The sequence below is a fragment of the Lactuca virosa genome, chromosome 1 (genome assembly GCF_052849685.1).
Source record: "Lactuca virosa cultivar CGN04683 chromosome 1, Lactuca_virosa_CGN04683_v6, whole genome shotgun sequence".
Classification (NCBI taxonomy): domain Eukaryota; kingdom Viridiplantae; phylum Streptophyta; class Magnoliopsida; order Asterales; family Asteraceae; genus Lactuca; species Lactuca virosa.
The window spans coordinates 123,923,008-123,944,771 of NC_136426.1; the positions used below are offsets into that span (position 1 = coordinate 123,923,008).

At 38.5% G+C, this 21,764-nt stretch overlaps 1 long non-coding RNA gene across 2 annotated transcripts; it reads left to right on the top strand.

Moving 5' to 3' along the window:
* Positions 1-9,506: 9,506 nt before the first annotated feature.
* Positions 9,507-12,294, top strand: LOC145157633 (uncharacterized). 2 transcript variants are annotated; one of them, XR_013737195.1, is made up of 4 exons: positions 9,507-10,297; positions 10,756-10,855; positions 11,310-11,548; positions 12,120-12,294. It is a non-coding gene; the product is annotated as an uncharacterized LOC145157633 (long non-coding RNA). The 2 variants fall into 2 exon arrangements; XR_013737194.1 differs by having other exon boundaries at positions 11,310-12,294.
* Positions 12,295-21,764: the final 9,470 nt, after the last annotated feature.

The window sequence follows — 21,764 nt, forward strand, 5'->3', positions numbered from 1 at the left end:
CACAAAAAAAAAAAGGTTTTTTCCGATAAGATATGTTTTTCCCCACAAAGCCCTAAAACAATACACGTTTTTCATCTGTTTATTTTTTTCCCTTTCTACTCCATCGATCATCAGTGTTTTTCTCCTACCTCTTGATCCTGTCTGCAACAATCAACTCCACAACAATAGACTCCATTGGTGCTCCCTTCACCATAGACGAAGCTGCCGATAGCCTCTTCCATTGACTCGACAGCCGCTCTCCGCCAGTACTATCTTTGATACGGTTGTTAATGAAAAAGCTCTCTGCCAGCGCCATCTTTGATTCAAATGTGTTAAGCCCCTCGTTCTGTTTGTCTCCGTCCGATCTGCCACCAGCTTCGTCTCCGCCTCCGGCGGCTTCTATTGGTAAAGTTTTTATTTTTCTCTTGCTTTGAAAATTGAGTATAACTTCAAGAATTTCTTTTTTTCCCCTGAAATTCAAGTATCAATGTTGTATTACTTCTTTTTCTGAAATGTTATGTGCTAAAAAATACTCTAAAAATTGTGTTGATTTCTTGCTTGAAAAGAAAATAGGAGCTGACTTCTGAAATATATGTGATGATTTTTATCATGAAGTTAGATGAAACACTAGTTGGGTTGTGTATCATATGCAGATGAATGACGATGAGTTATCTCTGTTGATTTGTAACAAAAAAAATTCTGACATCTTTATGTTTTATTTTAGTTGTAGAACTTTTTTTTATTTATTTTTAATTTATTTTTATTTTTATCAGTAATCTTGATTTGCATAAAAAAAAAGATACATGCTGATTTTTTTTATTATTGTGTAATTTTGTAACATCTCGATATTGCACTACTAGAAAATCTGAAAATACCTACAACAGAATCCGTAGGTATAGAGCGTTACCTACGGAATTGTGACGGAAAACATGCCGTAGCATAAACGCCCGTGGGTAAATATTACTGACGGAATAGCTACGGAATAACTACGGAATACCGACGGAATTATCCGTCGGTAAATTACCAATGGAATAGCTACGGAAATAAATAGCTACGAATTACCGACGGACCCCACTTCTACTAACGGATTTCCGACGGCCCACATAACCGACGGATTTTCCGTAGGTATTCCGTCACTAAATGTCTTTTTTTTTTTAAATAAAAAACAGTATTTTAAAAACTAATCAGTTAATTATGGCCAAAATGAAGTAAAAATTCATTATATTAAACTACAAATGTCAAATACGTTACTAAATGTTTAACATATTACTAAAAACAACATTTTCCAAAAATAAAAATTACAATAAACATCATCTATACATTCAAAGTGTCAATTACATTACTAAGTGTTTAAAACATAAAAACTAAGAATCACTTGGTGGTTATTGAATTCTCACATAAAATCCACCAACTGTTTGTCAAGTTGTGTTTGTCTTCGTTGCATTTCTACTTGTAATGCCTTTAAACTCATGCCCGCGACTCCCACACCTGGAAAATGGTAAAACAAACATATATAATTAGTAAATGTACATTATTTTTAAACCACTACAACAACGTACTTTACTTTTAGATAATAATAGCAATGTATGTTAGTTTTAATCCATTATAGGATGATAAAAATCAAAACACATTGCCCACATTGGTAAAAAAGAGAAAGTATGTTGTTATTTCCTGCAGTTTACCAAAAATAAATACTTTCAATTAAAAGCACAATGCTATTTCTTACATTTTACAAGTATGTTGTTTCTAAAAATATAGAAAATAACATTATTCAAGCATATGGTAGACAAACAAAAAGATAAGAAAGAAAAAGAAAACACGAAGAACAGGCACCAAGAAGATAAGAAAATTATTGGAAAAAAAAATTGAATTCTTTAATCTATGCAATTTGATTACTTAAAACTTAAGCAGACAAACAAAAAGATGAACTTAGAATCATGAAAATAAAAGGAGCAAATTTATTTATGGGGAAACATCCAAATGGTGAAAAAATTGAGTGTTAAATGACAAATAAACCCACAATCATATTTATACAGTTAAATACATCAATGCACTTCTACTTTTTTTGTTTATTACAACATTATAGTTTCATCTCTTCATCTTCCAACATTGTTTTATGTAAAACTTACCTTGTTGGATAGATTTCCAAAGTATAATGCTAGTGATGGATAAACAATGTTGTCAATGTATGCACAAAAAACATAAACAAGCTTGGTTATCACAGAAAGGAACTCATAAACAACTATGTGAATGTATGAATCATAATTATAGCTAAAAACAACCTCATAAAAATTTACATAAGACCTGCATGTAAATCATAATTTACACAATCATCTTTCAACCAAAACTCCAAAAATAAAAAGTAATAAAAAAAATTATAGAAAAAATGGAACCAGATCATGTCATAGAGCAAAAACAGGGAGAAGACAAGTTAGAATCATACAAAAAAAACGTAATTTACACAAGACAACCACAGAAATCATAACTAAAAATCCGATATCAAAGAATGTTAAAAAGTGGAGGATTCAAGAGTTCTTACTTGTGTCTTCTGTGTGCGACGAAGGAGTCTACAATGGGTGTCGTCGGCTTCAGCTGTTTACTTTGCCGGAGTCCTGTGTTTTTTCTCCGGTGCTAGATGCTGAATCGATGATAGCAATGACAGATGAGAAAGCCGGAGAAGAAACACGGGCGCCGTAAGAGTTATTAATGGACCATCGGGATACAAAGTGTTTGACTAGAAAGAATGGTTGGCCCTTAAGGCAAGGCCATGTATGGGGTTTAGGTCCAATTTGGAAAATTGGGCCATTGGTTGATTAGTGGGCCTTTGGGCCTTTCAGATTGTAGTTTGGGTCATGGATTTGGACAAGGCTAGGTTAGGGGTAGAATGGTCCTATACTGTGACATCCCCATTTTCACGGCCAGAAAAGACCGATTTTGTTTATGCTTTATAAAAATCAAAGTACTTTTTTAATAAAAATGTTGCGAAATTTGTTCCCAGGAAAACATGATAAATGCGTTATCAAAGCATTTCCGAAGAAATGTATTTTATTCATTTTCAAAACGTTGGGATGTCATCGTTAATACAAAAACATAAGCATAAACAGAACTTACGTTCATTTACACTAGTGATCTACGTCTCTTTTAAATCTCTCAGTGTATAGTAGCTTCGTATCGACACCTGTGATACAAATAAGCTTGAGTGGGTCAGGTTGGGAAACCTGTTGAGTACATAGGGTTTTCAACCCACAATAATATAATTATTATGTTTAAACATCAAACAATCAACCCAATTACCCATCCCCATTATCTTCCTTACTCTTAAGGGTCTACCCTAAGAGTCATCTATCCTGCATTCGTTCATTCCGAAGTCCCTTGCTTCCAGGGTTTATAAGACAGGCACTAAGTCCATAGCTGCCAATGCTTGTTCGTAAAGCACTAATTCCATAGCTGCTAAGGTTCATTCATCGGGTACTAAATCCATAGCTACCAGTGTTTGTCTAATAGGTACTAAGTCCATAGCTACCAACGTTTATCTAACATGTACTAAGTCCATAGCTACCAGCGTTTATCTATCAGGTACTAAGTCCATACCTACCAGCGTTTATCTATAAGATACTAAGTCCATAGCTACCGGCAATTGGCACTAAGTCTATAGCTGCCTATGTTCACTCATATCATCTTTCATCTCTCATCATTCATCTACCCATGTTTACCCAACATATTTGTAGATATAAAATACATATACAGTTTAAATCATTTAAAACATGTATAAAAACGTTCATCCAGCATAGACAGCAAGTATTCAGACAGTATGCACCCAATACGGTATTTTAAGATAGTGATTTGAATGCCTATCCCCTGCCTATGCTAAGCCTTTACTACCTACCCTTACCTGTCCACCTTGAAGTCTTGAACTACTGTGCCTGCACATACCTTTTCTTGCTCCATCCAGAAGGTAGCTTGAACTGGCATTGTACAGATAGATAGCCAGTAGAAAGAACTATTCCCAAGATGGAGAGGTGGGAGAGGAGAGAAATTGAAGTGTTTTTATTTATATTTTCTAATTTTGTTATTCCGTCGCTATTCCGTCGGTAATTTCCTACGGATTACCTACGGATTTTTTTTATTTTCGACATTTCGGGCACCGGACGTTGTTTTTTTCGCTTAGTTTTTTTCACACCTCTATTATACATGATTATATATAATACTATCACCAAATTATACCTAATATATATGTGTGTATAACCACGTGCACCTTTAGATCCGTTACTCCTTTCGCACAGTTACTCCTTTCACATACATTCACACATACACACATATGTACATATACATACATACACATACACAATTACACAAACATTCATATATAACCATAGACACATACATTCATAGAGGTTGGTCAATGTGTTTATGTATGAATATATGTGTATGTATGTATATGTGTGTATATGAATCTATGTGTATGTGTGAATGTGTGTCTAAGAATGTATGTGTGAATGTATGTTTCTATGGGTATATATGAATTTACGTTTCTATGGGCATATATGAATGGATATGTTAATGTGTATGTGTATGTATGTATATGTACATATGTTAATGTAATTGTTATTTTAAAGTGTGAAATGTGTAACCGATCAAAATGAGTACGCCACTATAAACATCTAGGTATCAGGTATAAGTTGGGAAAACTATAGATAATCATTTATAATAGAGATGCGAAAAAAACGAAGCGAAAAAAAACGACGTCCGGTGCCCGAAATGTCGAAAATAAAAAAAATTCGTAGGTAATCCGTAGGACATAATAATAAAAATAACGGAAATAATAATAATAATAAATAATAATAATAATAATAATAATAATAGTAAAAAATTAATAAATTACTATTTAGCGACGGATTTGTGACGGAAATTAAACAAATAAGTCTTTTTGTCAGTTCCGTAGCTTTTCCGTCGGTATTTATCGACGGATTTCCGACGGATTTGTCTTCCGTCGGTATTCTGTAGGTATTCCGTCACAATATTGTCAGTAATTTAGGGCATCGTTTTCCGTCGGAATTCCGTAGGTATTCCGTCGGTATTTTCCGACGGAATATTTCCGTAGGAAAAATTCGTAGGTATTTTTAATTTTTCTAGTAGTGTTGTGTTATTTTCATTTTAAACCCTAAGTATGAAAATTTATTTAATTTTAGACCTTGGATGTGAATTGATTGCAAAATTGGGCCGAAATGGCATTTTCGTAATTTTGGGAGTTGGGTACGTACGCTGGCGTGCAAACCCTAATTTTTAGGGTTTGGACTCTACTTAAGCAACATTATGTCCCAAGGTTCTATCATTTCCCAGCCTCCGTTGCCCCTTTGAGCCTCATTTCGAAAGCCTAGCTCATCTAGAGAGTTTTGAGCCCTTTTGTGTGTGTTTTAGTGAGTGTTGGTGAACCTTAAAGAAGAAGAAACTTGGAGAAGGAGCTTTGATCAAGAAAGAGCTTCTTGATCTAGATTTCACTCATCAGTTCTAGCTTCATTGAGGTATAAAACATGGAACTTGCTTATTCTATGCTTAGATCTAGTTATTATGGAGTTTTGGTCACCTTTGGTCCCATGAATGAGATATAGTGGAATTTTACCACTCCAGAAGTTATGGGTTGCTCCTCTTGGTGTTTCTAAGATCACTAGTTTATAAAGTTAGCATCTTGATGGTTGAGGATCAACCATGCATGAATTTATGTCCATTTGGTGAAAGTAGGATGCTAAATCTAGGGTTTGAGTTCATTTGAGCCATTCAAAGGTATTAAGTTAATGGCTTTATGGGTTAAGACGCTTCCAAGGTTTGGATCTGAAATATGGTCGTTTGGTAGCAAGCAATAAGAACTTAATGGCAAAATGGCTTAACATGGGGCGTACGCAAGTGTACGCTGTGCATACGCATATGAGTCCCCGATCAAACGTAGCCACCCTATACGCCGGACGTACTTCTAGAACGCTTAGTGTTCACAGCTTGGTCTTCGGATTTTGTGGTTTGGGCCATCTTTGGACTTTAGGGTTTTGGGCCTTTGTTGGGCCAAAAGTCTTTCTGATTATGGGCCATTGTTAGGGATTAGGCCTTTTTATTTGGGCCCATTTTAGGCTTTAAGTGTCCTTTAGGAACTGGGCCATTATTCGGCTTTTGTGCCATGGAGTTTGGGCCACGGTTTTTGGGCCAATTGAGGGAAGGGTAAAATGGTCTTTTACCATTGGGGTCGGGATTAGTTGATTAAAGTGTAGATTATGGTTTATGATCCAATTATTAATTAGGGTTGTATTTGGTTGGTTAGTGTAACACCCAAAATTTTCGATTAAAACTTTAAGTATTTATTTAATTCACAACTGCAAGATCTTAAAACATTTATCAGAGTATCATTAAAAGTTATCAAGTACACAAGTCCTCCATTGATGTGATGCAATCAAGCCGTGTCCCTCCTTTAATATAAGAAAACTTGAAACATGTAAACTACAAATCGTAAGCACAATGCTTAGTGAGTTCCCCAAAATACCACACACAACACATCACAAATAAACAACTATGAGTTATCAACAACCTTGGGAACTATCAGCAGTCCTAGTGGGCTAACAGCATGCCCGGTGGGTTATCAGCAACCCTGGAGACTATCAGCAGTCTCAGTCACATATAAACAACATAACACAATAATAACAGCTAGACCGAGCTGGTCATCACAGATACAATTATTCTACCACACATGCTCATACAAACATGCAAGAGTCACAAAGACAACTAGCATCCTACATACATAATTTAGTGAGCCGCCATTGGTGCCTTCGACTCACGAGCACCGAGAGAAGACTCACCTAAAAGTGCTAAACAACCAGATAAATGCTCGAACTGCTGATCTGGGAAACCTCCACACTAAATATCATCAGATAATATCCTATTTAATAATCAGGTCGTAAACCATAACCGAGCCCTGCCCAAAGACACCCAAAAGCCTACAATGGCCCAAAGCCCAAAAGTCAACAAAATTCAGTGGAAGCTGAGTACGCCCGACGTACTCAGACTTATGCCTAACGTACACTTTCTTTGGCCAGTACGCACAACGTACGAGCTGGGTACGCCCAGTGTACTCCGCAGCCAACCCTAAATCAACATGAATTGTTTAATCAGTTAAGCCATTAAGTCCACTTCTCAGATTTGATCCCAAATAATGTCTTGACCCATAAATTCTCTGACTTTAAGTCTTTGCATGAATAAAGAAGGCTCAAACCTCAAAACTCTAACTTGTACAACACTCAAGGTTACTTATCTCATGCATGGGCCAAAGGAAACGATTAAGCAACCATTTTTATGGATCAAGGCACTCAAAAACATCTAAAAGGACAGCCAAGAAGCTTTGGAGTACCTCATACTCACAAAGGTCCAAGCTTTTGGGACAAAAGTTCATAAATACCCATCTAAAGAGATCTATAAAGAACATCAGCAAGGTATGGACTTTATACCTTCAAAAGATACACAAGATGAATGAGTTTCTAGATCTACAAGCTTGCGTGCAACACCACCTTCTTCAAAGACCTTCTTCAAAGACCTTCTTCCTCAAAAAGAATGCACCAATATCACCAAAAGACTCCAAGATCTTCACTCTCCAGGCTAGGGTTCGATATCAGGGCTTAAAAGGGAGTGAAGGCTGATTATAGGAGGTCCAAGGGTGAGATAATGCGTTTAAATAGGAGTGAAACCCTAAAAATTAGGGTTTGGCATCGTATTATACTCCTCGATCACCTCTCGCCTAGTACGCCCAACGTACTAGGCTCAACCTAAAAACCCTTCTAATTTCAAACGACCATAACTTCTTCGTTCTAACTCCGATTTCGACGTTCTTTATATCCACAGAAAGGTGATGAAAAGCCCCACAATATTATCTATGTATCTTGGACTAGAAAATTCTCAAACAAAATCCATATTTCATGCAAGGCCCCGACTTATGACTTTCCTTTTTCTACTATTCGGCCCAAAACACAATTCAAAGGTTTGATCTCCCAACCATCACTACCTCTTTCTCAAGGACTAACTTCACCTCTTTAAGGCCTCAAAGATTTTATGAAAATCGATTTCTGGCCCCCGACCCTAAATCACAGAATGGCCCGGAACAGGGTGTTACAACTCTCCCCCACTTAAATTAGATTTCTTCCTCGAAATCATTCCTTACTATCTCCTGTGTCGAACCCAACGATCCTGACTGAACTTCCTGAATCCCAAAGATGATTGGGAGACTTACCTCACTCCGATAACCACCACCTTACTATCGTCGGACCCAAAATAACAGAAAATCACCAGCCCTATCGAAGAACGGACTTCAACTTTGCCCTGAGTCAACGAGTGCCCAACCACAAAACCTGAAACTGAAAACCTTGATCGATGTCTGACTCCCAGGAAGACAGAACGATTTCAAAACATTCCCACAATGACTCAACTTCATAACCCGAACCACAAAAACGTATCCATCCTGAATAAGTTTATGGATATCCGAAACATATATGCCCCGACCACTTACCGGTACCGAAAAATCCTCAACGAAAATAAAATCAGCTCTAGACTAAAAAACAGAACATGTACAGGTGGTCTTGGTCCATCTGTGACATCCCAGAATTTAGGTCTGAATCTATAAACGGTCAGTTCACCGCAGACCCTTTTGTATCTTGACTGATTGAATTTTAATGCATATTTTAGTTGAAATATAGTGTCATTTCAAATAAAATAATATATGAAATTATATCTTATCTCAAATTATAGAAAATATTGATCGAAACTTAAAACGCAAACTGTAACTCTGGTTAACGACGGAAAAACTGAAATATTGTATTAAGCGTCTATAAACAAAGAAAATATTCTAGACTCGTAGTACATGTTTTCCTGATCGCGAATATATAAACGACGCCAAAAACGGAGTTCGTGTGCAAAAGATATGACCGTTTTAAGAAACCACACCGGTATAACACTACCTTTATCCGATTTCATAAACCGAATTGATCAGTTGAGGCACTTGCGCACATCAGATGAAAATTACGAAAGCGTTTGGACTCATACTAAAGTCTAATATACACAATGCTATAGTTAAAATATTTTTAACAAAATATTTACAAACTCGAAAAAATAAATAAATAAATAAATTTGTTCGGGTTTCGGAGCCGTTGAACTTAAAATTATTATTCGCCAAGTACCCCTCAATTTATCTAAAAGAATAATAGAAAATAATACTTAAATAAACATAACAACATGAATAAATAAAATAAAAGTAATAATACGATGTTTATTTAAATAAATTTCTTTCACATGAAAGCATATTAGTCTAGGGGTAGATTTGTAATTTCCTAAAACTAATTTGATGACAATATATGAGATTAGGTGGGATTGGTTAGAGTGCCAAATTACAAGGACCATTTATGCCGAAACTAGGAAGATTGTGTCTTCTTCCTCACGGCATACGACTGCATTATGCAGTCTGCATATGACTTAATCCTTTTTCCTCCATTGATAACTGATGCAAAAACGAATCTTAAAAAGCCAATTTGTCTTACCCCTCAAATGTTATCCCTTTAACTTATCTGATAAATCTCTTTCTATTCCTTATCTTAAAAGCTCAAATCGTTGGTGAAATAGGAATCCCGATTTGAAGTTCCACAATATCCCCACCATAAAAACAGCATTGCACCACCGTGAACCGCCTACTGCCGCTACTCTTAGGCCACCTCCTCTTGATCAGAAAGCATCCCAACACCACCCCATTGTAGTCCGCCTCTTACAACCTCTCCCTCTCGCCGGAACCCGCTCGAAACAGAGGAGAAAACGGGCAAACCCGTTGACCACAATCGACTGCCATCCATCGCCGACGACCACTTCATCACTCACCGCTGTTGCTGCTGTCGGAATTCCACCCCTCCGACCATCTGCCACCTTCTTCGTCCCTCTCTCGTCAATCTCGCCAGACGAAACCCAGGGACGGAGCATGGGAGCTTCCGCTGTGTGCCACCCATCACCACTCCTTGCCATCCTTCTTTTGGGGTAGCTGCCACCATGAAAACTCCGATCAGCATTCACCTTCCACCACTATGAGTAAATCGACCACCACCTTATACCCCCTCCTCTCAACTGAAAATCACCACCAAACACCACTCCCATTCGTTTTCTCCGTTGATTTAGATCAGAACCCAATCAAAAACCAGGCCGAAGGCTGCCGGAGCAACCTCCGACCACCACAGAAGGTCTTCGCTGTTGTGGGACGCCACCGTTGTTGCTGCTGCCGACGCTAACCACTCACGACCACCGCCTACCCACTGTAAGCCCTTTCTCCATCACCATCATTCATGTTTTAGCCCTTACGAACAACCAAGGCCAAGAGACCCGGCAGATGGGTCTCGTTTTCCTCCATTCGTCTGTGAATCACGTCCAGATGAGGAAGACGATCTGTTCAAACTCCATTATACTTTATTTAATTTAAACCCTGTGGTTTCCAAATGTTACGACTTAGCCCCTTCTGTGAAATAAGTCAACAATAAAGGTCAAAGTCCCATTAGAATTTAACAGATTAGGCCCCTCCTCCAGAAGCCTTAACAAGTTCGGTCCTGAAGCTCTAAATCAGCTTCAAAGGTACATGTTTATCCCCTGGTTTGAGAACTGTCTGCAAGATCAGTCCATGGAGGATGCTTTTGGCAAAATCAAACCCTAGAATTTATTTAGCAAAGACCACCCAATATTTAATAATTAATATCAAAACTACCCTATTGGTTTTATTAGGTAATATAAATAGACCCGGTGACTCGTTTTAAGGGCATGAAATGTCACAAAACGGCTTTCACGACAAGTTACACCCTCGAGCCTTGTTCACGCTTCAAGGGTGAGTGTTTACGACCCCTTTTTAATATTTTTACGCTTTGGGGGAGAATACATGTGCTATATATATTTATTGATCTTGACAAACACTTACCGATTTCAAAACTGGTTTATAAATATTATTTTATTAAATAATATTTCATATAAAAATAAACTAGTGATAAATATGTTTGATGTAAATACGTTACGGTTGTTTTTTTTATAATACAACTAGTCGAGATAACAAATGATTTTTGCATACAAAATATCATGATTTTATGACAAAATATGTTATAAAACTTATGTCATAAAAAGTTACCACCTTTGTAGTATTTCATGTTCATACCAAACATACATATACCAGTTTTCTTATCTTGAAATCATTTATGTAGTGTACACCAACATGAGATTTACCACTTGTTTGAAAGAGCATTACACATTTTTATGGATTTTCTTATCAAGTATAACCGTTTTTTCAGGACAAACTCTAGTTAAGGGCCTTATGAGTGAGACATTATTCATTACCCTAAGTGCAAACAAACACTTAGAAGACCCACACCACTATAACCGTTAATCTTCGGAGTTGAGATACGTATGTATAGATCTATACGGGTTGACACCCCCACCCGTGGTTGCTAGCTACAACCTCGACCGATCAATCGAAGCAGGTGATAAATATCTAAAACAGTTTTACGATGTCCAATGAAGCGTCGTAGGGGTAGGTACAGTCACATAGCTCGGTTATAGGACTCACTATAAGCATTAACTAGATCTCATAATCTAGAAACCACGGATCCGGTTTCTCTGATTATCAAACATTTTGAGTATGAATTTACTCACGGTTTTCTGAGTACCAAACATTTTGAGTATGGATTTACTCACGGTTCTCTGAGTACGAAACATTTTGAGTATAGATTTACTCGTGGTTCCTCTGATTACTAAACATTTTAAGTATGAATTTACTTACGGTTTCACTGATTACCAAACATTTTAAGTGCGGATTTACTTATGATTTCTCTGTCTATCAAATATTTTGAGTATGAATTTACTCACGGTTTCACTGATTACCAAACATTTTAAGTGCAGATTTACTTATGATTTCTCTGTCTATCAAATATTTTAAGTATGAATTTACTTACAATTTCTCTTTTATCAAACATTTCCAAATATGGTTTAAACTACAAAAGGAATACTTTTTAGTCTTTTAAAGTATCATTACTGCGGTTAGCAGAAAACCTGTAAACTCTCACCAACCTTGTGTTGACCCTCAAAATTTCATGTATTCTTAGGGTATCACGAAACGAGCTTTCAGTCAGAAGATTAGTCATGGATTTCAGGCGACCTAGTTTATCTAGTTTTTGTTAAATCGGCCTATCTGTTAAGGCAACTTTATGAATTTATTATTATGAACTTTGTATTCAAATCTTAAAGTGTAATGTAACTGCTATGTTGTTATTGTTGTAACTTGTGATGTATATTCAATTTGCTTGTGATTCATGAATTAAGTCGCACAGCCCGACGTATTCCGCCGCCTCGGCCGAGGGTGTGACACCATCCGCTAACACAACTCCATTAGTCAATCACTCCCAATGAAGATCAATTCAACCAATGCTCGAACGATCACCAAGTCCGCTTAACCCCAGTGATGGCTACAAACCGAACCGAGTTCTCACATCACATTTGGCCCCAACCCAACCTACGATTTCCCAAGTATTACAGATGTTGAGTCCCATTCACAACCCTTCACCCAACCCTGTGATAATCTAATCATCCTAGAGAATGCCACGAGCCAAGTAATAGACTTCTATCACTGTTACCACCGCCTACCAACCTAGTGAATGCTACGGCTGCTCTGCAGTCTTATAACACTTCCACAACCGCATCCTATCCTACTGAATGTTACAGCTGCTCTGCAGTCTTACATCACTTCCACAACCACACACTAACCTGGTGAATGCTACGGCTGCTCTGCAGTCTTACATCACGTCCACAACCACACACTAACCTAGTGAATGCTACAGATGCTCTCCGGTCTTACATAACTCCTACAATCGCATACTAACCTGGTGAATGCTACGGTTTCTCTGCAGTCTTACATCACTGACCAAAGAACACTATTCCTTTCTTAACCTTGAACCATCTCGCAGCCAGAACTGGCTCTCTAGTTGACTTAAAATGATACCATGTTGACTGGCCTTCCCAGTTAATCCTTAATCAAACAATATCTTATCCGCACCACCCGATTAGCCGTTCAACGCTCCACCGACCACACGGTAGTCTACTCCACACTCACAATCCTGACCTATCTTGGATTCTTCCCAACCTCAAGGAACCCTGACGCTCCCTCCAGATATACCAATCCAAACTCTAACATGAGCACAAATTCTAAAGTGGATCGCACTTGGAACTATCCCTGATAGCCCCAAGTGACTATCATTCACTTGGATTCATCTACATTATGATAACTTCATAATCACTGGATTACCTAGCCATCCCATAGTCTTCCTACCCAATCACCACCACATTGAGCTTGCTGGACTAAGATCCCATGATCAAACGATATCTGGTGCTCACACCCGAAACCAGATAAAGCACTTTACTACTCTCCACAAAGATTGTCGTATCCAAAGTACCTTCCCTTGATACAATTCCACATCCTTCTACAATCCCAACTGATGACAAAGAACCTAAAATACCCACAATTGAAACAGATAGATAATCAATTAAATGTTCTTCCTACTACCAAAACAAACTTGAGTCTGCTATAGACCATAATTGCACAATCCAGCAATTCAGGACAACATACCTAGAAGCCATGATATACCATAACAGAACATGACGATTGGTTGTCACAATCATTGACCTCTAGTTATACAGATCAAAACCTTCGAAGCATCCCCACCCATTGATGACGAACGAGGACAACCATCGATGGAGAATGCACTGACAACAACCCAATAATCCGAAGTTTTCTACTGAACTAAACACATGAAGAATTACATATACCCAACCCTGAAGTTGATTGCCAGATCAACCAATGGTTAAATTAGACTGTAGGTAGCAATTTATACATTGAGCTGACAAATCCTTCAACAACTGATGCTCAACCTGAGCGACCTAACCACCTATTGAATAGTTCATCTGCCTTCCCAAAAGGGACTACTGGCTACATTGAGCTCCTTGACCAATAGCTTCCTATCGTGAAAACAACTAATGTATTTTAGAGCACATATATTTGATGGCAACTTGCTCGACACCCTTGACTCGAACCAAAGTCTCGCATACCCAAACTGTCGATCTCTGCAACCCACAAACTTAAACAGATCGCTGATCTTTCAAGTAGCATGCCCAGTTCTCCCGCACTTGGGTTCGAGCTATCACCAACTGACGATATAGAAAAACCACACTTCAAACCGACTCAACTAGATACATACCATCCCTAATTCTTGGACTGTATAACACAATGCAAGATAATCTCCCACATAAGGACCGAACAACTCAAAGACATTCCGAATCTCAGATGGAGACCTCAAAAACTTTATGGTCGTAACCGCCTCTATCGTCAAGAATCCCATCCAAATGCACAAGCAATAATATTGATAGCCCATTCGTAGCACCGATTTTCCACCTAAGAACAAATGGACTACCACACACTTTGCCTCTGAATCTCTAACCTTCTCTCCATCGCGATACACAATCATAAAACATGATGCATCATCCTCATAGTCGAGATATAACATAGAAAATGAGAGTTGTCGTTACCAATCCACTTCTCCTAATCACCTCGAACAACATGCCAACACACGCTCTAACTGAACTCAAGGAAGGCATACCCATGGTCCTCATCTTGTACAGTCTCCACTAAAATGACTCTCTTTCCAAACATGAAAATTTTCTAGAGACGATCAAACCACACAAATCCTCTCGTGCATTTCCACCTTTTTCGTTAATACCACAACCATCCAGTTTCCCCTGATGGGTCGTTCCCTGATCTCTACAATCATACGCTTGGTCTCCCTTCCCTCCCTAACATAGAAAGCTGGGAGAACGTAATTCTCTTCATAGAAAATGTCATCATAAGCCATAGGACGATCACTCAATCTCAAGACTGCAATCCTCAAGCCGCTCATCCCAACCGCTCTCTCATTGAGTCCCATGACTCAGACTGACACTACCTCAAGTAGGACCCCTAAGACCTGGAAATCAAATACTCATCCAGGTCTGGACCATTCGACCCCAATTGACATGGCCACTAAGGCCCAAACAATGTTGGTGATTTTAGTGGCACCATGTCATTTTATGTAACTGGAATTAGCATGTGAGCTAAGGGGCTTCTTAATTTGTTTTCTAATATGTGTACGGGTTGGTGCGAAGTGCACGCATGTATAAGATCAAATTAGTAGCCGGTTCGACGACTAGTCGGGGGTCCGGGGGCAGCGCCCCTAGGTTCGGGATTTCCAAAGGGGCAGCACCCCTTTGGCGGGGTCTAGGGGCAGCGCCCCTAGCGGGGTCCAAGGGGCAGAGCCCCTGGCTAGGGTCCCGCTGAGGGTGATTATGGTAAAACTAACGAAACTCGTTAGTTTTGGTAACCCTAAATCCTCATTAAAATACAGATTACCTTGACTTGCTTCCAAAGGAATCCATAGCGGCCCAACCCTAATGTCGTTTATTATATAAACAACTCTTCTTTTCAGAAGAGGGATACAATCTTAAGCTCTCGTTTTCATCATACTCTCACAGAATCCTTTAGCATATTGGCTTATGATTTCTGTGCCTAGAATCGAAAGTTTCCACTTGGATTATCCTAGGCTGAATTTCTTGTAACCCAGACATAGGGTAGAAATATCAGTTTGGAAAGTGATATCACGATCCAAGTTGGTATCCAGATCTCCACCACAAACCCTAAATTTCCTAACAATCGAACTAATATTTACTGTTCCTGGAGATGGGTGACTCAATCTGCGAGATGACCACTAAGTTTGCAAAGCTGGAGAAGTTCGAAGGTGTTGACTTCAGGCGCTGGAAGAAGAAGATGCACTTCATGCTGACTACTCTGAAAGTCGCATACGTGCTGACTACTCCAAGACCAGCGGAGCCAGATGAAGGTGTTGTTGAGACTATTGAAGAGATAAGAAGGAGACAGAAGTGGGACAACGATGACTATATCTGCAAAGGTCAAATTCTAAACAATATGTATGATGCTTTATTTGATATCCATAGTGAAGCCTTGTGTGCCAAGGAGTTGTGGGACACCCTTGAGTTGAAGTATATCACCGAGGATGCTTCTAGCAAGAAGTTTCTGGTCAGTGACTTTAACAATTATAAGATGGACGACTTAATGTCTGTTACTGAACAATTCAATGAACTCCTTGGCATATATGGTCAGTTTAAACTACACCGTATGAATATGGATGAGTCCATTGTTGTGTCAACCATCATTGACAAACTGCCTCCATCCTGGAAAGACTTCAAACACAACTTGAAACATCAAAAGGAGGAACTGTCTTTGGTTCAACTTGCTAGTCACATTCATATTGAAGAATCTCTTCGTGCGAAGGAAAGTGACAAATCTGAAAAACCCAAAGGAAAAGTTGAACCTAGACAGCCGTCGATTCATATGGTTGAAAACAAACCAAGGAAACAGAACCACAAAGGACATGGCAAACGTAAGCAGGAACATGTCCCAAGCAACTCAAAAAAAAGAGAAAGGATCTGGTTTGTTGGAGGTGCAATCAGGTTGGGCATTGCAAGCGTGATTGTCATGTGAATTTGGGAAACAATGGTGCTGGAAACAGTGGAGCCAATGGGAAAGTGAACGGGTCTTCGGCCCAAGTTAAAGGAGGTCAGTTTTTGACTAACTTTGATAATTCTAATCAGAATTATGTTTATTATGTTTCATTTATCCCTGAATCGTTCTATGTGCAGGATGATGATGTTGCTTGGTGGATCGACTCCGGAGCAACGAACCATGTATGCAAGGATAAACGGATGTTTAAATCATTAACTCCGCTTGAAGATGGGTCGGTGCTGAAAATGGGAGAAGATTCTTTTATTCCTATTTGTGGTTTAGGTGTCGTGTGTCTTGAATTTACTTCTGGAAAGACAATTAAGTTATTTGATGTTTTGTTTGTTCCCAAGATTCGCAAGAATCTTGTTAGTTCTAGTTGTTTGAATTCTGCTGGTTTTAAACAAGTTATTGAGTCGGATAAGTTTGTTTTCTCTAAGGGTGGAATGTTTACTGGCTTTGGATATTTAAATAATAGAATATTTCGCTTAAATCTTGTTGACAAATCATTACCTGTTCAAAATTCTGCATTTGTATCTTCTGCTTCTAATGTTGATAAATCTATGCGTTGGCATGTAAGATTAGGTCATTTCAACTTTAGAAGGATGCATGAGATGTCAAAAGATGGATTAATTCCAGCCTTTGATATGACATCTGATAAATGTAAAACATGCATGCTTACAAAAATGACAAAACAACCCTTTCCTAGTGTCACTAGAAATTCAGCTGTTTTGGAACTTGCACACAGTGACCTGTGTGATTTTCACTCCACTCCTTCTTTGGGAAATAAAAAGTATGTAGTCACTTTTATTGATGACTGCACTCGGTTTTGCTATGTTTATTTGTTACATTCCAAGGATGAAGCCTTAGATAAATTCAAAATATACAAAACCGAGGTGGAATTGCAATTGGGAATTCCGGTTAAATGTCTCAGGACTGATATGGGAGGTGAATATATGGATCCCATATATTTCCAATCGGTGAGTATCATTCATGAGACCACGACACCTTACACGCCCCAACAGAATGGTATTGATGAACGCAAAAATCGAGTTTTAAAGGAAATGGTAAACTCGATGTTGTGTTACTCGGGATTGAATGAAGGATTCTGGGGAGAGGCCATGTTAACGGCCTGCTATTTATTAAATAGGGTTCCAAATAAAAGGAATAAAACAGTCCCATATGAATTTGGTTCAAGAAAAAGCCGAATCTAAGTTATTTTCAGGTTTGGGGATGTCGGGCAGCTGTAAAACTCACTGAGACCAAAAAGAAGAATTTGGGAGAACGTGGAATTGATTGTATATTCATTGGATATGCTGAACATTCCAAGGCATATAGGTTTTATGTAATAGAACCTAATGATTCGGTTTCGGTTAACACTGTTATCGAATCACGAAATGCAACTTTTGATGAGATGCGGTTTTCATCGATTCAAAGGCCTAAGGATTTGACTTTTGGGGCTTATAAAGAGCAAAATTTAGAAAGTCAAGATGGTGGTAATGTGCAAGAACAACAAGAGCTTCGTAGAAGCAAAAGAGGCCATATTGCGAAAAATTTCGGATCCGACTTCCAACTGTATTTGGTGGAAGGTTCAAGGGATGAAATTAATCTTGAATACTCTTATTGTTATAGTATTAAAGATGATCCTAAAACTTATCAAGAGGCCATGGAGTCTCGTGATAGTGCCTTTTGGAAGGAAGCAATTGATGATGAAATGTCATCAATTCTTGAGAACAACACATGGGTGTTGTCTGATTTGCCTCCAGGTTCTAAACCACTTGGTTGCAAATGGATTTTCAAAAAGAAAATGAATGTTAATGGGACTATTGACAAGTTCAAAGCCCAGTTATTCATTCAAGGTTTTAGACAAAAACCTGGTATTGACTACTTTGATACGTATGCTCCGGTTGCACGTATTGCTACTATTAGATTGTTGATTGCACAAGTATCCACAATCTGGTTATTCACCAAATGGATGTGAAAAGAAACTTTTTAAATGGTGATCTTGACGAGGAAGTTTACATGAAACAACCTGAAGGTTTTATTATGCCCGGTAAAGAGCATATGGTTTGTAAACTTGTCAAATCTTTGTATGGGCTGAAACAAGCGCCTAAACAATGGCATCAAAAATTTGATGAAGTTATTTTGTCCTCTGGTTTCAAGACAAACCAATGTGATAAATGTGTTTATAGTAGATTTGATGATGCTACTAAATCTGGGGTGATCATTTGCTTATATGTAGACGACATGTTGATTTTTGGTACTGACCAAAATCAAGTAGATGATACAAAGAAGTTGTTATCATCTAAGTTTTCCATGAAAGATTTGGGAGAGGCTGATGTAATTCTTCGAATAAGAACTACAAGGATGAAAAAATGTTTGGTGATGACTCAAAGTCATTATATTGAGAAAATTCTCAAGCGGTTTAATTTTACCGATTGTTCTCCTGTGAGTACTCCTATGGACCCAAGTGTGAAATTAATGCCAAATAATGGCGTTCCCATTTCATAATTGGAATACTCTAAGGCTATTGGTAGCTTGATGTATGCCATGACAAGTACCAGACCTGATATTGCTTTTGCTATGGGTATGTTGAGCAGGTACACTAGTAATCCTAGTGCTCAACATTGGCAAGCAGTGAATAGAGTGTTTAAGTATCTCAAGGGAACCATGAATTATGGTTTTAGTTACTTGGGGAGTCCTTAGGTTTTAGAAGGTCATTCAGATGCAAGTTGGATAACCAACATGGAGGACAATTCCTCAACTTATGGTTGGGTATTCTTGCTTGGGGGGGGGTGCCATTTCTTGGGCTTCCAAGAAGCAATCTTGCATTACAAACTTGACAATGGAATCTGAGTTTGTTGCGTTAGCAGCTGCTGGTAAAGAAGCAGAGTGTCTAAGGAATTTAGTCTATGAGATTCCTTTGTGGTATAAACCGATAGCACCTATTTCTATCCTTTGTGATAGTGCTGCCGCTTTGGCTAAGGCATATAGCCAGGTTTATAATGGAAAGTCTAGACACTTAGGTGTTAGACATAGTATGATTAGAGAACTAATCATGCATGGTGTGATTTCGGTTGAGTTTGTGAAATCGCAACAAAATTTGGCAGATCACTTGACTAAAGGTCTGACAAGAGACTTAGTGCACAAGTCTGTAATCGGGATGGGATTAAAGTCCATTTAATTCTGTAATGATAAGACACCCAATTCCCTCCTAATATAATGTTAGGGGTTGAATTCAATGTGGAAAGCTCATACTTATAGATTGGAACACATGAAGTATTCATCCCAGGTATGTGTTCGGTTCTGCATGTTAGCCAGGTTGAAGTTTAACTTCTTAATAATTCCTTTGATAAATGTATGTGCAGATATATGAAAAGGAGTTACCTACGCGATTGTGAAGTGTAGCCGCATTTCAAGAGGTTGTGGACTTGACCTTGATACGATCATGAGAGGATTGGGACACACTGCTTTATAACAGTGTCAAGTTGTAATTTGCTAGAAATTCAATAAACTAGTATGTATTTTACTTTCTGGTATTCAAATGGGTTGATGGATTCAATTCTTAGAACACCCTGATTCTTGAGTATTTGCAAATGTATGATACTAATTGGAAATTCAATCGTTTCGATATTTTCATTATGTACTAGTTTGGATTGTTTGATAAAGTTATGTCTATTCAAGGGTTACACTAAAATGGGGGAGGGTTGTTGGTGATTTTAGTGGCACCATGTCATTTTATGTAACTGGAATTAGCATGTGAGCTAAAGGGCTTCTTAATTTGTTTTCTAATATGTGTACGGGTTGGTGCGGAGTGCACGCATGTATAAGATCAAATTAGTAGCCGGTTCGACGACTAGTCGGGGGTCCGGGGGCAGCGCCCCTCTGGTGGGGTCTAGGGACAGTGACCCCGCGGGGTTTGGGGCAGCGCCCCAAAACCTCTCCGAATTTTACATATGGGTACATAGTGGGATATTCCGATTCTTGAGGGTTATTATGGTAAAACTAACGAAACTCGTTAGTTTTGGTAACCCTAAATCCCCATTAAAATCCGGATTACCTTGACTTGCTTCCAAAGGAATCCATAGCGGTCCAACCCTAATGAAACCCTAATGTCGTTTATTATATAAACGACTCTTCTTTTCAGAAGAGGGATACAATCTTAAGCTCTCGTTTTCATCATACTTTCACAGAATCCTATAGCATATTGGCTTACGATTTCTGTGCCTAGAATCATAAGTGTCCACTTGGATTATCCTAGGCTGAATTTCTTGTAACCCAGGCATAGGGTAGAAATATCAGTTCGGAAAGTGATATCACGATCCAAGTTGGTATCCAGATCTCCACCACAAACCTTAAGTTTCCTAACAAACAATCACCCGACCCGTCTTTGTCCTGGACCGCCATAACCGAAAAACTAATAATACCCAAAATGCTGCAACAGAGTCATGGTGCCAAACCATGTTCCTACCCTCAACCATCTCTTTAGAATTTTTGGGAATTTCCTTGATTCAAGTACGGATCTTGTGCTTCCAGTAGGGGCCCAATACTACCTTCCTCACCTATCCGTAATTTCCTCAGAATCATCCCGAATCCTCTAAGTCACTTCCTCATAATGATACCCTCCAAAATCTGCTGAACAACGCATCACTCACACTAAATCGCTTCCTAGGCTCTCCTAGGATTCCCACCTCACCCTATCATCAGCTGCTGAAGGACTCCCATCGATGCAACTAACTACTTCATCAGCACAATTACATACAACTAAACCTAAATAATCCTTCGAGTAAAATACGCAGCCCTACAATGTTTAGACTCAGACAAGAGCTGCGCAATAGGGACAACTCAATCACTCTGAGATTATTAAACTTTCGCATCATGTAACTTAACAAATTCATGCATTAATTAACTAGCATCGATATGAGTCCTACATAGCACAAAGCAAGCAACATTTGAGCATATATAACTAAAAGAATTACATCAACAGGCAGTCCTATCTCAGAAGCTCCTGAAGATCTCTAGTCACTAGCATGCATCACTAGCAGCTCACACAACATGCATAAAGGGATCTCTCCTAATTAGGCATCCTACCATGCAACACTGAGCAGATCCTTAGCCCTAATCTAGCATGTAATTCTCATATACTCAC